Genomic DNA, 22656 nt, shown 5'->3' with positions numbered 1-22656 from the left:
TAAAAGATGAAAGAATGAGGACAGTCACCACCACCAATTTTGTGCCTCCTGCTGAGAGCATGCACCTTAAAATTGCTTGATAATATATAGCATTTCCTGGGAGGAAAGAAGTTCATGATTTGTGCCTGAACAACTGCATTTCCTACATACTCCATTCCTTCCTTTCTACTTCACAAGTAGAAGGGATCTCTAAGAACCATCTTGCAAATCCAGCCTGAACTTTTCTGGTCAACAATGCTGAGCCGTTGCTTCACATTTGATTTTCAATCCTCTCAGGATAACTTTTCAAAACAGAAGCAAAGGCAAGAATTACACATTTACAAATCACCACCCAGCTATAGATATCCTTATTAAACTCCTTGCTCAGCTTTAACCTTCCCCTAAGGCATTTCAACTCCCTCACACCACGTTCTATTATGCCCTGTTATTGTAATTGCCCACCGAGGAAAGAAAAAAGTTCATAGAATTTCCCCCTAATATAATCACAATGAATACCCATGGAGAGAAGATGCAAGCTATCGCCGAGCAGCTGCAGCTCACACAGAACAACATGGGGTGGGGAAATGCCAAGAAGAGCCAGTTTTAGGAAATGAATGACAAACCCACAAATAATCATTTCAGGGTAATCACGGCTCAGGGGCTGCTCAGCACAATTGTTGGCGTGCCTGTCTGGGAAGATGTGATTACAGGACTACAAAGTCCCTGCAGCTGGCCTCAAAATGACTTGGAATCTCTTTGCAGAAAACTGGCAAACTACTACAAGCTCCTAAGCCCTAGGTAAACAAGAACAGAAAGAATAGATTTCTTTTGCATTTAGATGCTTGTGGAAGCCAACAAGCCACACTGCAATGGCCAAAGCTCAGAGAAGGGCCCGCAGTGTTCAGAAAAGTTCCTGTGCCTGAAACTCAAATACATCTGGAGGAGAAAAAGGGTGGGGCCTCCTTGGAGTAAAAAGAGGTGGGGCCTTCTTGAACTCTTGCATTTAAAAGTCCCATGTCTTGATGAACTTGATTGCTGCTGGAGCCAGAATCATTCTGGAATTTAATCCATGTGTGAATAAACTGGATTGCTATGTTAAATGAAGGAACACTTGACCTGGGAAGAGTAGCTGCCTTGTGAGAACAATTGAACATTTAGACAGGAAGGGTGGTGCGTGGCTGCAGCAGACATGCAGATTGTTTCTGAGATGTTTAGATCCGCATTCTTATTCTAAGCCTAATTAAAGGTATGCTCTGGCTACAGAACCTGTGATTCTACATTTAAATAAACACTCAAGGGGACACAGAAACTTAGAAAGTCTCACAGGTCCATTTCCAAGTTTCCATAAAGTTCTTCAAATGCAGGGGAAGGGGATCTGCTTAGTCCGGTGTTGGTGGCACATGCCTTTAATCTCAGCACTCAGGAGGCAGAGGCAGGTGGATCTCTGTGAGTTTGAAGCCAGCCTGTCTACAGGGAGAGTCTAGGACAACATCCAAAGCAATACAGAGAAATCTTGTCTCAAACAAACAAACAAACAAACAAAAAGGTCCAAATATTGTATAAAGACTGAACATTTCCATGGTTATCAGATTAGTGCCCTTTGAAGGGTGTGGGGTTTGGATGACTATCTCCAGGCTGAATTTCAGTCTTTCTCTCCATCATTCAGAATCACAACAAATCCCCAACAAACCAACACTAAAAATGTCATTAAGTATTAATGTCACCAGGGAATATTTCAGAGTGCCTAACTCTGCCTTCCTACAGTTGGCTAGGTAGGTCCCCAGCAGGCAACCCATCCTATTTCTAAGCCATCCTGACAAGAACAGGCAATATATAAGAAGCCTCACAATCTTATCAGATGCCTCGGGAATGTTTTGCAAATGTGCTGGTCAGCTTTTGTCAACTTGACATAAAGCTCCACATATCCTGGAAGAGGGAATCAAAATTGAGACAAAGTGTCTATATAATTGCCCTAAGGCAAGTCTGCAAGCATTTTTTGGTCGTGATTCATGATTGATGTGAGCGGTCAAGCTCACTGGAGACAGTACCACCCTTGGGCAGGTCATCCTGGGTGTATAAGAAAGCAGGCTGATCGAGCCATGGAGCACAAGCTAATGAACAGCACTCTTCCATAACCTCTGCTTCAGATCCTGCCTCCAGGATCCTACCGTAAGGTCTTGCCCTGACTTCATTCAATGGTGGACTATGATATGCACACATAGGATGAAATAAATCCTTTCCTCCATAACTTGATTTTCTTTTGTTTTGGTTATGGTGTTTTAGCACAGTCCTAACAATGGCATCTATACCAATAAGGGTAATATAGGAAAGTATAAATGATCTTTGATTGACAAGGAGTCACACTATGATAAATCTGTTAGAAATGGAGTTTTCCAATCTAAGTCCACTTGGTTCAGCTAATATAAACATTATAATGGAGCAATAAAGTATACTTCACAGTATCTCTAGTCTGTCCTCATGATTAAATATGTGGTTTACTGCCATGCCCAGCAACACAAAACTACATCATATCACATATTGCTTGAAAAAGATCAAGTTAAAAGTATGATTTTTACAGACTGCTTTCACAGAAGTTTAACAGTCTAGAAATTGTTACAGACTACCTGTAGATTTTGAAAACAACAGCCATATTTTCTACCTCCATTTTTTCTTTCTTGTATATGGGCTTCATTTAGACTTATTTTATACTTAAAAAATAGTAAGATGGAATTTTCATTGTTTTTTGTGTTTTTTTTTTATTAAAGTAATTCTGGGCTCCATGTTGCCACCTCTTGAAAGAAGATAATGGTAGCCATTATTACAATCTTTCAATAATCCCATAATATGCAAACATTCAGAACAGCTTGCAAGGCATAGAATATCAGTCCAAATTGGTGAGCACTGAGATTTCTGGGGTCTGTGTCTGCACAGGTTATTTATTTCAGTCTTTGTGTTTCTTCTGATAACACTGGGTAATGAGATACTTCTCTGAAGCTAGGAGCCCTCTTGTCTTAGATAGAGATTCTTTATTTGACTCACGATCCCTCTGTGGTGGTAACCAGGCATCCTTGGCTTTATAACTTCCAACAGTCTGTTGTCACAGAAGCCACAATTGGTCCTCTTTGTAGTCCCATAATAAAAGTGTGTATAAAGGGAACTAAGCCTGAATGTTGAAATACTGGCTACTGTTAGTACTGTTATATACCAGTCTTTTACCTCTGGCCCAAGTATCTCATATCTTATACTAGAATCCCTGAAATTATACTTCTCACTTGCTAACAAGTTGGGTACATTCTCTAGTCCTGTACAGTTCTTAGCGCTCTTATACCCTGTCATCTGGGTGGGACCTTGCTTCTCAACCCAATAGCAACATTTGCTCCAAAAATATCTGACTTATCCAAATCCACCCCCACCCATATTCTGTATGCCCTCCCCACAGTCTCCTCAGAGGCCAAAGCTAAGGGCCCTTGTATCCTGTCCCAAGTCTTGATGTCATTGGGCCTTAGGTTTTGCTGTCCTTTCCACATCTTGTCACTGAGGGTCTAGCAGACAATTACCTGAGCCAAAATAAATCTTGAAGAAAGTCTTATGAAGATGAAATTTATAAATAATGATTATATCATTTCATAGCTCTTAAATGTACCCCCTAAAATGCCAAAGACCTAAGGTGACTATTTTATCCATCGTGAGGTAGTGGGTGATGGGATATTATGATGGGGTGGTGGTATAAAGATGCACTTATTTGACCAAATCCAAGCTCTCCATTCTCCTTTCTATTTTCATGTTTACTTCCAGGTCCCTGCACTCTTTAGCTCCATATTTTATAATCCAAAGGGCTCATTGCACAAAACTCTAACTGTTCCATGAAAGGGGTTGTAACTATATTCTATGGCTCAGGAAATTTCCCAGCCTTAATCTCCTTCCCTCCACCCAACTGAAACACTTTAAGTGTGCCTCACAGGTTTTCATAACCCAGTTTCTTAGATACACCTACGCATACAAGTGTATAGTCATGCATGTGTATGTATGTCTTAATGGATGCATATATTTCATGAAAAAGAATACATTAGTACATCCATATGAATTCAATAATATAAAATACATCCATGTAAGAAACCCCTGCTCATGGGAAGAGTATTACATAAGTATTCAGGATTAGCTGAATGATTCTCTAGAATTTCATACATAAACTATTGTCAACTGGTTTTTCTTTTCTTTCTATTTTTCTTTCTTTTTTCTTGCAATTGTGTGCTTGGGATCTATGTCTATGTGCATTGAGCATGCATTTGTGTGCATTTGTATGTGCATAAGGAGGCCTGAGACTTATATCAGGAGTCTTCCTCAGTTGGCCTCCTCCTTATCGATTGAGGAAAGGTTTCTTAATTGATCCCAGAGCACTCATACAGAATTGGAATTGCAGATAGTTCACCATATCCACCCAGCATTTGGAAGCAGAACCATGGTCCTCATGCTCATACAGTGAGATCTTTGCCCACTGAGCCATCCCAGCCCTTCCGTCAGGCTTTGAACCATCACCTTCCCATTTTCTTTTACTTAGACTTTCACTTTATCATCTCTATGATCCAAAATAATATATGATTTTCCTTTTATGGACCAGACTTTACATGAAATTATACATAAACATTATTTTATCACATTTCCTTGAAAGTTTTATGGTCGTTTTCTTTTTTTTTTTTCTGTTATTGGTACACATGAATAGATTCCATTCCCCTTTGTTTGGCAGAGTTTACTCCCTCCTTAACATTTTTATGTCATCGATTCTACTGTCTCATGTCTGTTTTTTGTCTCAGACTCGTTTTTCTTGTCACTCCTAGTGTTATGTTCTCTAGTTCTAGGGATAGTTCCTCTGCCTCTTGTTCATGTTTTCTCTCTCTCTGCCTCCTCTCTACCTCCCTCCCTCCCTCTCTCTCTCTCTTTCTAAAATAAGGTGGAGACCTTCACATTTACTCTGAAAGTTGAGAAGGCCTTAGGTATCTATGGGCTCTGCCACCCAAGGAGGAATCATGGATGCAGTTTGTGTCGCATGTGTTTGTGTGTGTACATGTGTGTCCATATATAGTAGTGGAGAGAAAAGGAAAGGTTAATAATACATGCCATTCTTCCAGTTTCCCCACTTCCTCACAGCAGGGCATACAGAGCCAAATAGAGCAGGGATGTTGCACATAAGGCTTTGACTCAACCTGGTATATTAGCCCAAGTAAAGCAAAACAAACAAACAAGCACACAGACAAAAAGAGGTAATATGGTCATCATGTAAAACAGAAAAAGAAAAGGCAGATGCAATGAAAGTTATGAAAGAATTGAGAGCTACTCTGATCTATATAAAATATCTAGATTATCTCCTACTACTGAATTTGGGTTGGAGTAGAGATACTGAACTGGACAGAAAGGAATAGTTTCCCACATTTTTACAGAAGTCTTGATTTTTTTCTTCAATCCCTCTGTGATATACCTTCACTTTATTTGCCTGCTTTCTTTTACACAATGCTGGAGTGTGTGTTTGTGTGTGTGTGTGTGTGTACATATATGCTCCTATATAGGACAAGTGTATGTGTGAGTTAAAACACATGTAATGTGTGCATGGATGCCAGAGGTTGCCATTATGTGTCTTCTATTGATCTCGACAATAATTCTTTTTGAGACAGAGTGTCTCACAGTATCTGAAACTCAGTGATTGATTAGACTGGCTGAACAACAAACCTTCTGGAACCCTCCCATGTTCACCTCTCATTAGTGGAATCACAGGTAGAGACATCCACTTACCTTTTACGGTGATGGGACTCTGAACGCAGACCCTGATGAAAGCATTTTGCCCCCTGAGCCATCACTCCAGACCCCCTTTTCTCTTTACCTGTGTCTAGAGTTGCAGGTTATTTACAATAAGCTGAGTAGACTTTGTAGAAATAAGTTGAACTGATCTAATTGGTGTTTGTGCTACAAGATTTTTTATTATAGGATTTGTTTTGCAGCAAATTCTGAAACAGGCAGTGGCAATTTGGGTTTGGACAATATGAAAAGAAGTTTGGTTATTCTGTGAATTTTTGAAAATATATGAATGATTATATTAAAATATTCTTTAAACTCTAAAACATGGAGCTGGCTTATCTCCACTACAATGTTCAGGATGGCTGGCACTTCTGAGGCTGGATTCCCTTTCAAAGTGTCAAGTGTGACCTTTACTAGGTTTAATTCAATTCAATTTAATCCTGCAAAATTCATTGAAGCCAGCTTTTGCCAGGCTAGTGCACTAAAAGACCTTAAAGAACATATCATTTAGCATTAAGATCAGTTTTGAACATTAAGAAAAAAAATCCAAACTCAAAAAGCCATTATTCTCAGGGCTGCCTCCTCACACACAGTTTCTACATCTGACCTTTGTAAGCATCAAAACTGACAGTATGCCAGAGACAGAGAGAGGGACAAAGGGAGACAAGCAGAATAAGAAGTAATGGAAAAAGAAAACCAACTGTTCTAGTTCCATTGCTGTTGCTATGTGAAAAATGGGTTTATTTGGCTTACAGTTCCAAGTTCCAGTCTATTATTTAAGAGAAGTTAAGGCAGGAACTCTGCAGCTGATCACATCATTTACATATTCAAGAGTGCAGAGATAAGAAACTCAAAGCTTAGATAGCTTTCTCCTCTCTTAGATAATTTAGGAAAACCTACCTAAGGAATGGCACTACCCACAATGGGCTGGGTCTTCCTACTTTAATTATCAATCAAGACAACTGCCACACACACACACCCAAGGCCAAACTGACCTAGATAATTCCCCATTAACATTTTTCCCAGGTGATTCTAAGCTGTCTCAAGTTCACAATTAAAACTAATAAACACAACAACCAATTCAAACAAGAGAACAAGAGACATGGTAATGACTCAGGAACCACACTGGTGAACACTGAGTGCCATCTTCCATTTCTAAACATGTATCAGAATGCCAGGTACCCCATGTCTCTGAACTTCATTGTTCTAAGAGTCAAGTTAAGGAGAACATTATGGAAAGTCCTTTCATCTCTCCAAACTTTTTATATGAAACTGTTTTAGGATCATGTCAGGTGCCCTTCATTTTTGTAAGATCCCCATCATCTAAAAATATCCCTCTTCAGAGGACATCGTGAGACATCGGGAGATATGGCAGCATCTTATAATAGACGAAGGAAAGAACCCACCTGGTACAAGCTTGTGACTTGTGCTTATCCTGTCTTGGTTTGGTGAACTGTGGCAAAGTAAAACAGGCATGATAAAGAGAAATGCAAAGTGAAGACCAAATCATGAACACCTTTGCACACCTGACTTCCTCTGAACTTGATGTACCTTCTTCACAGTTACTGACATGATGCTCCATGATCAGTTTAGTGCCTACAGGTAGAGTAGCTGTCACCATTTATGCGAATTATTTATACACCCTCTGCCAATTGTGTGGCCATGTTTGTGTCTTCCCTTTATGTACTGCACAAAATGTCAGACAGGCTAACCTTAGCCCTACCTAAAGACATGGTTTGACCCTAGCCAGTAAACTCCCAAGGCTCACTCAGAGACTGAACACTGCATAACACTGGGCTACTAAGCACTGCATTGCAGATAGAATTGATCCCTGGAAAAGTCTGTCTGCTCACTCATATTGCAGAGGATTCTGATAGGCTACATGCTGTATCTTCCAAGCATTAGCAGGGTTCCTTTCAGCCAGCTGCCATGATCTGCCTAAGTGGGAAACGATAAAAGATGAAGTCATTAGAATCCAAAGAAAGTCACTTCTAGTATCTCATCCTGAAAAAAATGACAAGTTTTCAAAGATGACAAGCTCTCTTGCAATCAAGCCTCACCTTCAGCTATGTGTAACCTTAGGTGAGACCTCATCCCCACAAACATGAAGAAAGAATGGCATTGCATCATTACATAGATTTCATGGGTGTGGAGTGTGCACACAATATTTCTTCAATAAATATCAGTGAGCGTTATGTTCTTCATCTCAAAAATCAAACAAACAAACAAACAAACAAACAAAACCCCAGAACATTAAAATCTCTCTTAGGACATCATGAGGGCATCTAAATAACTATTTAAACATTCTAAATCTTTGTTTTTGTTTGTTTTTCCTATATCTGACATGTCATAATCTCTCAGTACATGATTACTGAATGAATACCTTCTTGTGAAGACAAGGTTTGAACTTTACTAAATTCTGTTTTTTTTTTTTACTATGTCTTTTTTTTCCTCCTTCAGGCTCTTTTCAACGGTTTGAAATTTCTCTTCTCTGCTTCTCAAAAAGAATCTTATTTTCTGGTGTGACTGCTTTTCTAATTCTTCCCCAAGACATCTTTAGCTTTTTTTGTCAGTATGGTTGCTTTTCTGAGCCCAGATCCATCCTTTCCTTTCTCTATTCATTCTCCTCAGGCATGGTTTCTCTGTAGAGCCATGGAACTGCATTTCCTGATAAGATTTTCTTAGATGTCTTTATTTACTGAAGTGAGTTGGGGCTAAGACGGATTTGGAGGCTGCAGTAGAAATCAAGTTGCTCCATGATTAAGTAACCACTAACCATTAAATTAATATTCCACCTGCAGTCATTTTGGGTATCAGAATATTCTCACTATAATTTTGTTATGAAACCTTCACCCACTGATTTGTAGACCTACAAAGGAGACATCTTAAGTTGAAATAATTTTTGTTTTAAACATTTATGAAAAGAGACGTGACAGCTACCACAAACACCTATGTCCCCACATACCCTAAGATCTAGCCTACTGAACTTCTTAGGTCATGTCTCAAGTGGCTAGCTAAACACTTTATTGATTTCTTAGGTGCCTTTGCATCCTATATTTTGTTAACAGATGTGTAGTTGAGATTTAACTTAATCAATTACTCCACTAACATGATTCCTTCTTTGCTAACAGCTGAACATATAGAAGACTGCAGAAAAATGTCACTGGTATATTCAAACACATCAAAAGTGGAATTCATGGACCAATTATTCAATAACTAAAATTTCCCACATCACAATGAGATGGAAACATAGGTGAGATGCAGAATCTTACTGAAAATGTTCAGGATGTAAAAAAAAAAGCATGCTTTGATTATTAACTAAAGTCGAAAAGGCAAAACTATAGTGTTAGATATTGGACATTGGGTGAAAGTTTTAGACTGAAAAGTGCTCAACCTAGTTCTCATCTAATAACATGTACAAAACACAAAAGAATGAGGAAAGGGACATAATATCACAATATCATGCCCTATGTCCCTTAAAAACCAACTAAAATGTCACTCTAGGAATCTATTACCTGTCCTGGGAAGTTCCAGCTTTAAGATTTGACTGTCTGGAAGTACTAACAATATTTTATAGCATTCTATATAAGACTAAGGACACATCATAACACTAAACACACAAAAAGTAAAAATAAAAAGGAAGAGTAGAGCTAAGGAAGATCATAGTGAGCCTGATCCAGAAGCCTCCTTGACCAATGTAGTCTCTATGCCATCCTCCACTGTGAAAACAAGCAAAGAACTTTCTACTGGCTAGGATTTTAGATATCACATTATATAGGAAACACTTTTTTCATCCTTGCAATGCATTTAGTTCATGTGAATTGCATTTTTCCAACTGCATATATCATCTATCAAAAATGTGATGAATTAGGTGTCAGTCAAAATCAAAAGTTAAAGACAATATAATTGGAAAAATGAAAAGATATTATAACACCGTTTGCTGTAAATTTCACTAATCTTTTTCTAATATATAAACATACTCCACAGCATCTAGTAATCACTCATTTCCAGTTACAAACATTTCAAATATGTTAAACTTATCTTTTAACTTTTCTTTCATATTGATGAAGCAAAAAATGTGACTTCTCATTTAGTTTCTGGCATATTTTCCTCACTTGTGTCATTTGATGTTTAATAACTATTAGTAGCCAGGTCTCTTACATGCACTATTAACAGAGCTTGTAAATAGTCATCATGAATATCATTAAATATATCTATATGTTTGTTTCTGGAACTGGTAAAACACAAGAACAAAATTAAGTTCTCTGATGACTACTGATAATCAACTATTCTAGGTGTAAAATTAAATCATATGAGGAACTACTAGAGTTTACTTATATAAAATGTAATGATTTTAATTTTAATCTTAATAACAAGAAAAGCCATAAGTCGACAGAAATTATATCTTTCCCTCATAGCACAAGCTAAGCTAATCAGAAGTGGGTGGGCACTGAAGATAATGACACCAACAGCCAAAACCAACCTGTGTCAATACCTGGTCACAACTCAGATTCTACCCACTAAACATCTACTTGAAGATTCCTTTTACAGAAAAAAATATGGTGTATTTTAGTCTCTAGTCATACTAGAAGTTTGGCATAGTACCAATAAATCATGAGCAATAAAGATAAGCATGAGAAAAATTGCATTATTAAAACAATAGCAATCAGCAGAACAAATGTAGTTATGAACAAGATAGTCAATGTCTCAAACAGACTATTTAGAGTAACTACAAAGAGTGTATCAAAGACTTTAGTAGAAAGGTTGACAGCATATATAAGCAGATGAGAGGTTTCTATATAAAAGAGGTACTTGTAGAAAAATTCAAATGTCAACACAACACATTTAAAAAGATGATAACCTATTTAGATAATGACTTTAACATGATAATTGAATCTTTTTATTTGAATAGTTTCAATAAATGAAATAAAAATGTGGAATGATACAAACATGGTTACAAAAGATGAAATAATAAAAAGTTTGAAAAAGAGATAAAAATAAGGCTGTGAAATAGCATTAGTCTAATATGTGTTTGAAATGAGTCCTGGAAGAATAAAATGAATGAGGTTAAAGAAATCTTTGAAATAATGAAGTTCAAGTATTTTCCAAAATTATTGAAAGGTATTCAAGTGAAGATGGAAAAATCTCAGGGACTATTAAACAAAATAAACATGGAAGCAGAGGGGTGAGGCTGTAGATCACTGTATTCAAAATATTAAAATCTGAAAGTTAGGAAATACCTTGAATAAAGGCAGATACTACCCCCACCAACATAAAACACACTAAATGCAGAGGAACAGAGAAAAGAGTTACATCTCAGAGATTATGCCACCTAGACAGCTGTTGGGGAAGTCCTGTTATTTGCCTGTGCATTTGTCAATAAAGTACTGTCTGGCCAATAGAAAACCTAGATAGGAGGGACTAGGAGTCGAGGAGGATTCTGGGAAGGGGAAACACAAGAGAGTCGACATGTGACGCCATAGGGGTAGGAAGCCGGGAACTATTCTCCGGTAAGAGACATACTTAGATTAACAATTATGGGGTAATTACTTAAGGCAGAGATAGCCAGTTAGAAACAAGCAAGGCCAACAGCTTCATAATGAATATAGCCTCCTGTGTGTTTATTTGGGACTGATGCGGCTCTAGAACCAGGCTGGCGCGGCAGAGCCCAGGTGACTGGCGGGGGATAAACCAAAGCGGCTAGCAAGGAAAAAGCTTCACTTAACAGACAGCAATGTGATGAAATATTCACAAGGCTGAAGGAAAAAGTCTGTCAAAAAAGAGTGTTACACTCAATGAAAGCAGTATCCCAACATATACAGGAATAGAGATGCTTTCCTAAGACAAAGATGATTACACAAGGCAAACTAGAGAATGTATAGAGCTGAATGAAGAAGGAAATTCAAACCAAACTATATAAGACACAACTAAAGTGGGATTTTAGCAAGTGCTTGTGGGGATGTGAAGGGACTAGAATACCTGTGTATTGTTAAATCGAATCCACTACAGCAGGCTTTTATAAAATAAAGATTATTTATCATTTAAATCAGCATTTCTATCCAACAATATTTATCAAGGTAAAATAAAACATAGAGACACAATAATATTACTTAAAGATCATAGAAGTTAAAATTAAAACAAATTTTCAGCTGGAGATGATAGCTTTACATGTAAAGTATTTTCTATATTTATACATTTTACATGTTTAGAAGTATATGTCAGTTATATACCAATACAACATATATATATATAGTATTCATCATTACATATGCATATATTTTCATATATACCTATGCATATAAAATGAATACTGTATGTCCATTTCATTTACATGTATACCTATAAAGTAGAAGAATATGCAACAATAAAATGGAATAGGATTTTTGGAATATAACAATGTGGGTGATTAATAAATACTATATGAAGAATACTGGATTTAAATGTGATATACTATGTACTTTTGTTTATATAACACTTTTGAAAAGGTAAGGCAAATATATGAGGGATAAATAAAAAGCTTACCTTTGGTTCCTAGGAGTTAGGAGAAGGGGGAGTGGACAACTCAGACAAACAGAAAATCAGGGAGTCCATTTTTTGCATGTATTGAGCACTTCTGCATGAAAAGTCAATGTGATTTTACATGCATTATCTGCAATCATATATATATATATATATATATATATATATATCTTTTACCATCTGTGAATCTATTTATACATACATTGATCTGTGGTCGAAGTTTTTCTAAATGAATTTCCAGGAGAGTAATAGGTTCATGCTTCTTCTCAATTCTGTTCTAACTCTTTCCAATTAACAAAGTATGAGAGTGGGTGGTCATGATCTCCTTTTCTTCCTTTTTGACTATTGTGTTCTCTTTCTTTCCCTGGACATTGATGTCTTTCCTGAAGGTTCTGTCACACTAAATTTAGTCTCAAACACTGGAAAGGGGACCGTAAATAAGGAAGTGGATATCAAGTCCTGTCTTCCCATAATTATAAAGCAACTATTTGTAACTCTACTGATGTTTGCTTCCTTGTCCTGTTATTTTAAGAATAACAGAAAGGGATGCCATTTTAGAAAAAAAATGAACACAAATAAGACAGAAAGATCATGAGTCTGTCAATGAGATGAAATTAGACAAAATTTAGTCTACACACATTTATTTCATTAGTATAGAATAAAACTTTTCAAAGTATCTCTACTACCAAAGTAAGGCATCTGGAGAGATAGTGCAAGTTCATATTACATTAACAAATTCTACCACTGCGTCTGATGCACATAAAAGTTATCAACTACTTTCATCATGCAAATGAGAAAGTTGAAAAAAACAAAATAAGGAAATGGTCTCCAAGGGTCATATGGGTAGTTAACAATACCCCAGGAGCTTGACCATGGAATTTTGTTTTGATATGTTTGGCAACTAATTTTCTCTGTAGAAACAAAACAGATCCCCCCTTTGATAAAAAAAAAACAACTGAATGGTGAAATATGGGGTCCATATAATGCCAACTGATTTAAATTAATTTTAATGAAGATTTATTGAGTATCTATTAGTCATACATTTCAGCGTGGGCTTCACTGATGAAGAATAAAGACGTGCTATGCAACAACTCAGCTAGGGGGAACCTTTTAACTTGTGAATACATATAAAGTTTAATTTCTCTCTTATTACTTATTCTTTATTATTAATAATAGCTAAGAACTTATGAAGTCTTATTACATGTAAATCTCTCCTATGTAATTAGGGTATGGAAACTATTTCCTAGGAATTACTTTGCCTAATCTCCACAACAACCCTAGGAGGCACTATTATCATTGTTCTCATTTTGTAAATGAGAAAAGAGACTTCAAAAGATTAAGAAAATTGCTTAAGACTCAAGAGCTATAAAATACTAAACTAGAACAAAGGTATAAACCACAATCAATCTGATTTCAGGGACTCTCAGTCCTAATAATTATACTATATATTTGAAACTGATGTCTAATTATCTAATGCTATCTATAGCATATGGGGCGCTATTATCAATGGTTAAACATTCAACACATACTCAATAGATTAGATAGATAGATGGATAGATACATAGATAGATAGATAGATAGATAGATAGATAGATAGATAGATAGACAGATAAGTAACAAGTGACATGATTGAGTAGTTTGTTGGAAGGGATAATAACTTATTTGGATATTTGTCTTCAACAATCTGAGGACTCAGGAAAACAAATGAGAAAACAAGTAAGACTTATGTAAGGGTGAGTGACAAGAAAACCTTCCTAGAAGGAGCTATGAAAATTGTCAGAATTAGTGAACTAGAAGCCTTTATGCAGCACAACCACAACATAGGAATGTGACTAAGAACAGTGGTGGGCTGTTGCATTCCAGTCACATCCTCACCTCTTGTGGTCTGCACTGGCACTGTCAAACTGCTTAACAGTTGAGGAGCTGTTCCGACATCTCCCAGTTACCTTGGCTGCAAAGTTACTCAGCTCAGTTTGCCATATATTTGTTATCAGGTGACACAGACAGTTCCCCTTTATCTTCTTTCGTATGTACCCGCCAGTGATAAGAACTGGCAAACCATTGTCTTCATCCCCTCCTGTGTCTTACTATCTTTTCTAGTCAAATTAGAGACAAATGTAGAAGATACCTCCCACATGCCTTGTCCTGCTACTGTCTTCTTATAGTAGCAGGGTTGTTTCTGGGAAGGTAGCTCAACTTGAGACACATGCCTTACCATCTATTTCAGGGGTCAATTTCCACATAGCAAGATGGCATATGTCATTTAGTGCCATATGGTGAAGAATCACCATACTAGGATTGTCCTTCTTGAAAATCTGCGTAAAGATGGATCAGACTCAGTTGCATGTCATATCACCAATACCAGGGGCTGAGGCTGCTCCACCCAAATTCATCATGGTTTCTATTGTGCCCCTACCCCGGTGCAGTGTTGTTACATAACTTTTCTTCAGGAGAGGCACACAAAAGCCTATTCATTTTACAAAGAATGAGACAGAACAAAGGAAGTCAACTTGATGAAATAATGCGTTCAGTTGTGAGAACATGAATAAAGAATTAATGACTGTTAGACATCTGCATCAACTGAAGGGCCCTACCACCAGTATGGACAACAAGTCATAAATACTGTATAAAGGAACCCCACTTCAAGTCACCCACCCCAAGCCTAATTCCCTGGCAATTCCAACAAGATCACATGCAGCAGAGAAGTTCTTGTGCTGGTAGGAGAGTGGGGAAGGCAAGAGAGTGAATAGCTAAACACCAGGGGAGGATCTGATGACACTCCTTCCTTCTGGGAGGGAATGTTAATAGATGTGATACTGTAAGGTTCTTATATGAATGATAACAGTTGTTATGATTTCATAGTGGCAATAGCTGTGTCATCCTTGAAGGACAGAGGTCCATTGTGCTTAGCAATATTGCAAACTGATTAAACCCATTGGGCATCTGTAGAAAATCCTAACCACTGATAGTATAGACACTTCTGATGCACACCATGAAACTATCTCAGACTCTGTACTGTAACAAGAGAAATTTTAAATTATTAAATTACATGAAGTACATTAAAATTATATAAGATTGAGTCTCTGACTGGGGAAGAAATTTGTAACACGATTAATATAAACCCAGCGACAGATATTGGGGTTCAAGCTGAAGACGAGAAAAGCAAAGCAGTCAAGCCAGCAGCCCTTACTCTACCAAGCTGAAATGAAGATCCTGTCTCCATGAATTTTCAGAGACAGTGCCCTCCTTGAATTCTCAGAGGCAAATGCTCCAAGTTCCTGTCTCCTCCCACCTTATATTCCATTCTCCACCCAGCCATAGCACTCCTGTCTCTGCCTCCCTAATGATGGGATTAAAGGTGTTTGATTCCCAGTGCTGGGATTAAAGGCATGAATTCTGCTACTCCTGTGTCCTGGGATTATGTGCCTCCACCTCCTGACTTCTGAGGATAACTAGTATGGCTGCTGGAATTAAAGGTGTGTATGACCACTGCCTGGCCTTATGGCTGTGGCTAACTTTACTTTTTGATCTCCCGTGACTTTATTGAATCATAAACAATATATCACCACAAAAATATTCGTAAAATGATGATAAACAGTCATTTGGGAAATTCACAAATACGAAGAAGTAAACAGCATAATCCTGCTACCAAGATGAGGGTTTCTCTTTGTTTCTGATCTTCCCAGAGGAAGGAATTCAGCAAGACATTAACAGTTTGAGCAGAATTTTATTTAACAAGGTGAAGTCTATGCTCTAAACCGAGACTGGAGTCAGTGGTCCAGGAAGGGTGGTGTATAACACGATTAGTACTGCACTGCGGATTTTTTACGACCGTGTGAGGTAGATAGCATATTCACAGCATGAGTGGATCCACTTTCTCTCCCAAACCACTGAGGAACAGATCTTCATTTTATGGTGTAGTATTCAAAATAAAGGCAATAAAATATTTTGAGAGTGTTTCCAAAATTGTCTTCTACCTGACATAAAGTGGAGATATACAGAATATTTCATCTTTGCTCCATGTGTCCATGCTGTCTTACCACATGTGTGTGATGAGAATCACCATGCTTAAATGACTACCATTGGCTTTGTTGTGATGAGAATGTTCAGCTGTTGTTTGTCTGTGGCTCTCCTCCTATCAGACAATAAGGGACATGCAGCAGAGTAACAAGCATACAGAAATTATTCACTAAACTGTGTGTAAGCTAGGCCACGTGCCTCATTTCTGATCTTGGTTCAGACTCTAGGATAAGTCTTAGGGCTTCTGAGAATTTAGGCATGAGTGTACATCACTTTGTTATTCTGATTGACCTGTGTTGCCCAGAGCTAACTCAATTCACTATTTCTCATTCCTGAACCAAGTGTGGAGGGCTGAGTGACACTTCCTGGAGTAAAAAAAATGTGTGTTCTCCTTTAAACTTTGAATTTTTCTTGTTACTGGTGAAGGAAAATTTTAATTGCCTTTCAGATTTGTTCTTCTAATATGAATTCTCATCTTTTATTATCCTGTATTTTAGAAAATGGGGAACCTCATAGCCCTTATTTATTTCTTTCTAGACCATGTCATTTAGCACTTAAATTTGGCAAACCACAGATGTAAATGATGAATTAAAGCTAAAGGAAAAAAAGGAGCTGGGTGCTTACCGACAGTACTTCTCAGATGTTTGGTGGAACTAAACAGATGTAGAAACTGACAGGCACTCCAGGGCATGTCATGTTCTTCAAACAGGAACCAAGGAAGAATAGTCTCTTCATCTGCAAAATGGGATTAATAATGTTTGCCACATGTCATCTCCCAAAGTGTTGAAAGGGGAGAGACACTCATTCAAGGCAACTTCTCAGTATTGTTTAGAAGTTTAGAAGACAGGCAGCTCATTAATGTGACACTACTTTTTTTGTGGCAAAACATTGAAATTCCAACTTCCCTGAAGGAGTGAGATCTTACTTCCAGAAAGGATGCCTTTGAGAAATAAAGAACAGAAAAAATACCAATCCCTGAGTAATAATGTTGTGTCTGCTTGAGCCAATGAAGACCAAAGAATGAAAATGCAGCTGGTAGGAAATTTGCAACTGGGGAAGTACTGGCAGACATCTGGGTGCACCTATTCTGGAAACTTCTCTCCATTTCTAATCGTGCTATAAGGAGATAAGACTGAGTGCTTCCTATAACATCTTTCATCATCAGAGAGTTATGTGCAAAAGTTATCCTTGGTCTTAGGATATAAAATAGCACCATTCAGACATCGGTGAAGCCAAAGTCTCCTCTGCATGAGGAAGTGATTCCATGTAACAATGACATAGTGTGCTCTAAATTCAAGTTTTCTGAGCTCAAGTGCTGATGTTCAGTCACCATTACCTCATGTTATCATTTTGTTATCTCTTGCCTGTGACGTCTTATGGTGTTTAACCCACATAGCAAGCAGCTAATGGGTGTCTGGCATTACCTCAGTAGCCTCCCACAAAGGGTTCAGTATGAAGGCTGCCACAAGGGAGCATCTACTTTCTTTCTATGGAGTTAGAACACTTCTGGATCAAGGGAAGAGGAAGGTTTACCTAATTTTATATTCCAGCAATTAATAATAGTAAATGAATAGATGAAGAGACCGGAATCTTGAGTTTCTAAGTTCTTTCTCATCAACTAAAGAACAGAGATCAAATCACTTCAAGATCCTTGTCGCCTTTTAACAACAACAACAACAACAAAAATGCTGAATTCTACTTTTCTCCATAAGTTCTGTGGCATGCATAAAGTAGGAGAAGGTCAAAGAAAACATGAGATGGACATGTGAGCCCTCACATAGATAAGGAGTGGTTACCTTTGAAACCTCCACCCTTAGTCCGAAAGATAATTAGTTATTCTCAAGTATGGCCAGTTTTAATACAAGTAGGAAAGGTAGGGGGAAGTCCTTTGATTAATATGTTGTAGTGTCATCTTGTTCTACCAGTGGACTTGGAATGGTGGCTATATCTTAGGGCATGGCTTCACTTGTGCGGCCATGAGCACTTATAAAGAAGAGGAGGGGCTGACTGGAGCTTTCTCTTGGGTTGTGGCCAGAGCATCCTGAATATGCAGTCTCTGCCTTTCAGGATGATTTCTTTTCTCCCTAGAACCTGAGGGGTTCTATGAAATTCCCCTCGTCACAGTAACATTTCCCAGAGTTATGCCACAACAATGCAAAACAGAAATGGAGACCAGTTTATCTAAAGAGACACTGCTACTACATTCCACAGAGTTGGGGTCAATAGGGGGAAAAGAGGAACTGCACAGAAACTACTTATCATTGTTAGCATCTCTTGAATAGGAAGTAGTAAATTCAATATTCAATTTGTCAGCAGGTGAAAGTAGCAAAACAAGAAAAAAGGAGACATAACACACTTGGCTGACGACTTAGCTGAAACCTGTAAAGATCTGGGATATATAACCCTAGAATGTCACAATTATATCTCTATGCTGTTTTGGAGTTGTTGCATGTTTAATTCCATATAAATATTTCCATTTTACACAATACAAATACATGTGCATGTTTGTTGTTGTAACTCAAATATTGTCATTGAATCATCAAATTCTAAGAGCGAATCAGGAAGACCAGATTTGACTTACTCTTAAGACATCAGAAGTATTAATCCACTGTGTTAAAGTATAATACTGGGAAAGCTGAATACATCAATTAACTAAGGCAAGATTTTGGTAAATGTAAAGAACTTTCCAGTTAATTTATAACACAGTGGGAGAGCTTGTCTTATGAAATAATGTATTCTTCGGGATATGGAAGTGTTTAAACAGTCTCAGAATAGCTATTTGTCAGAGTTGGTGCTAAGGGGGGCATTCATTGGGAAGACTATTCTAATAATTAAGAAATATTTATTGAGTTCTAACTAAGAGAATGATAAATATGCTTTGTGTTTTCAGCTCCAATCAATGTGTAGAAGTTTCCTGGGGCACTATGGAAAGGGCAACTATTATATAAAGACAGAGTGGATTGGTTATGTCTGCCACAAAAGCAGGAACAAAAGGACCAAATGTACTGGTTTCCAGGCAGTTAGACACTCAGGATATGGGGACAGACAAAAAAGGGATGATCCCTGCTTTTATGAAACACAGAAAAATCAGTGTCCTTCTGTTAATTTATACTAATGATATCTCTAGACTTACATGTGAACAAATTTATCCTAATATCTCCCACTAAGCCCACATATGAGAAATTTTGAAGTCCCCAGTGTGAAATAAATGAATAAGAACACCTGTTATTATCATATAAAAATTAAGTGGAATAGCCAGTACCTTTATGATATCATTTACTTCCTAAATGTCAATGAAGATCCTGTTGCATGAGGCCCGACAGAGAGGAATGATTCTATGAGAATGCCCCCAGGTCCTGGAACCTTTTTCATTATCAGTGAGTTAGTAACAAGCAACTCAGAGAATTTTGCTTTAAAAAATCACGGAATGAGTATCAATGATGTATTTCACACCAGGCAGTGGTGGCGCACGCCTTTAATCCCAGCATTCAGGAGCAGAAGCAGGTGGATCCCTGTGAGTTCGAGGCCAGCCTGGACTACAGAGCGAGTTCCAGGACAGCCCCCGAAACAATACAGAGAAACCCTGTCTCCAAAGACGCAATAAATAAATAAATGAATAAATAAATAAATAAATAAAATAAAAAACATAGTATTTTTCACATAATGAATAGCTAAATATTAACTATTTCTCATTTTACTTTAATAAAAGTACCGTGCTATCTGTATATACTTAGAAGACATACTCGCTTGCTCACCAAATCCTCCCTCCGTCATATCTTGTTATCTAGATGCCCATCCACTTCCATGATGCTTGGGGGAAAATGCTTCCGAGAAAAACTGCTACCAGCTCAAAGATAAATTTTAATAGCCCAAGTGAAACGCACTAATTCCATTCTTTATGGTTTAAATGTGGATGTGTGCTTCAGTTTAGCAGTCTCCCCCTCTCCATCTCCTAGCTCTTCTTTCTTCATTCCTTGCTCCCTTTTCTTTCCTCTTCATCACCGTGCTAGGGCATCAGTTCTGTTCCCTCTGCTGAATATGATGCTGAAGCAGCTCTGGAATGAACATGAGCACCGTGGCAATAGGGGCAGATACTTGCATGACAGAAAGATCATGTACACATGCTGATATTGATGATCATGTTAAAACCACTTGTTAGCCAGATTTGCATAAGAACAAGAAAAAAAATCCACAGTGCTGTCAGTAAAGTAAAAATCTCCTATTCAATCCTGACTATCACATTACTGCATGGAAGGTGCTTACACAAAGGTCATGATTTGTAAGCAGTAAATCTCAACATGCTAGAAATCTAAAAATGATAGTTCAATGTATTTTTCAGCTCACTTCTCCTTAAAAAAAAGCTAGAAAGTGACTGCAGAGCTGGCTCGGCTTTTAGGAGCACTGGCTGTTCTTCTGGTGGACCCGGGTTTGATTCTCACCATCCATCTGTATCTATTAACCATTTGTAACTCTAGTCCCAAGGCATCTACCTACCTTTTCTGTCCTCCAGGAGCACTGCATGCCTGAAGTGTGCAGATATACACGCAAGCAAAAGCACCTCAAGCACACAAAATAAAAATTCAATTAATCTTTTATTTAAAAATTAGTTTAAAAACCAGTTAAAGTAACTCTTCTTATGAAATGGTATTCTTAGTCCTACTCTGAGGTGCTAACATTGTCATATTACATTTTAGAGATTATAGTGGCATTGCTTTAACAACTTAGTATATTCCATTTACTAGGTCTGTGGACTCATGGATAAGAAGACTATGTCTCTCCTCCTGGTTCTTCCCCAAGGCCCTCCAATTCTAGAAAGTATAGTTGGCCTCAATGGCAAGAGGCAATAAGAAATGTTTTAAACAACCTTAAAAGCATTCTGGCTTGCGTTCTTTCACGATTATGGGTGCCCATCTAGCAGCATGGGAGCAGCTGACAGATGAAACTCAATGTGACCAAGCCCAACCTCACCTGCGCTCTTAAGTCAGCACCTGGCTAACTGTCCCCCACTGGAACTGACTTACCTTCATGGGGGCCTTAGCCTTCCTGTCTTTTCGAGACCCACCCTTGTTGTTTGTTATGGGCTATGAAGTTCAGTACTTCAGAATGTGACTCTGCTTAAATAAAGGGTTTTTACAGGGACGGTTAAGTTACAATGAAGTCATATGGGTGGGTCCTTAGACAATTCGACTGATACATTTTTGAGAAGAGAGTAAGACACACAGAGAAGATTGGAGACAGAGTTGAGCATCCATCAGCCTGGAAGAGTCCTCAGAGCAACTAACTTTGAGGAAATCCTGAGCTCAGACATTTTTTCTCTGTGTGTATGTATGTGTGCATGTATGTGTATACATGTGTGTAGGGGTGCCCACCCTCCTTTGTGGGCTTGGTTAAGGACTAGAGGTCAACACTGTGTCCTACTCCATTGTTCCTCACATTATTTTAAGACATGAAATTTATCTCCTTGAACCTGGGGTAGGCTGTTTCAGGTAGACAGTCTAGACATCAAGATCCTAGTACCTTCCTGCTTCTGCAACCCAAAACTGGAGTTACAAGCGTTTGAAGCCATGCCTGCCATTTATATCATGTTTGGAATAAAGAACAGATCCTCATGCTTGTGAATCAGGCCTTTTATCCACTGAGCCATTTCCACAACCCCGAGTTCCAACTTTTAACCTCCAAAACACTCACAAAATCAGTGTGTTGTGCAAGTGATCCATCCACCTTCTGGTGGTTTTCAGTGTTAGTTCCAGAAAAGTAGTCCAGTGTCACTTGCTCTGATAGGCCATTGTGAGTAAACATGCACATGTGCATGTAGAGGCCAGGGCTTGACATGTGCTTTCTTGAATATCTCTCTACTTTAGTTAAAAGGTTTTTAATAATATTTTAAATTATTTATGTTGTATACATGGCAAGTAGGGAGAAGAAGATTGACACATGCCACAGTACCAATGCCAAGGTCAGAGGACAACTTGTGGGTATCAGTATCTCCTTCCACCATATATATGAGTTTGGGTTCAGATTGCCATTCTGGTAGCATGTGCCTTTTACCTGCTGTGTCATCTGGCCTTGGAAGCTCACCACCTAATGCTTGAGATAGATTCACTGGAGAATTGGAGCGCACCAACTGGGCAAAACTAGCTAGGCCAGCAAACCAAAGGATCCTCCTGTCTTTGCCTCCTCAGAGTTTGGAATAACAGGCACACAACTCTGTCCTCAGTGTTTTAATGTAGAGTTGGGGGGTGGGTCCAAACTCGGGTCCTTGTGCCTGCCAACGTAAACACTTTACCAACTGAGCCATTTCTCCAACCCTAGCGCTTACCACATTTGCTGGCTGCTCTCGCAGCTTCTAAA

At 38.2% G+C, this 22656-nt stretch overlaps 1 long non-coding RNA gene across 2 annotated transcripts in view; it reads right to left on the bottom strand.

Annotated features, from left to right (window-relative positions):
* The window catches only part of LOC121136859, an 84683-nt gene that overhangs the window by 49577 nt on the left and 12450 nt on the right, over positions 1-22656 (bottom strand). Inside the window, exon 3 of one of the 2 annotated variants that reach the window (XR_005874023.1) lies at positions 16941-17040. The exons of the other annotated variant lie outside the window; for it this stretch is intronic. This is a non-coding gene — a long non-coding RNA (uncharacterized LOC121136859). Of the gene's footprint in view, positions 1-16940; positions 17041-22656 lie in introns of those variants that run through there. 2 annotated transcript variants of the gene reach the window in all.

The sequence above is a fragment of the Mesocricetus auratus genome, unplaced genomic scaffold, assembly GCF_017639785.1.
Source record: "Mesocricetus auratus isolate SY011 unplaced genomic scaffold, BCM_Maur_2.0 Super-Scaffold_100676, whole genome shotgun sequence".
Taxonomy (NCBI): Eukaryota; Metazoa; Chordata; class Mammalia; order Rodentia; family Cricetidae; genus Mesocricetus; species Mesocricetus auratus.
The sequence above is the reverse complement of the archived record's forward strand: the minus strand, read 5'-3'. Positions and strand labels throughout refer to the sequence as shown.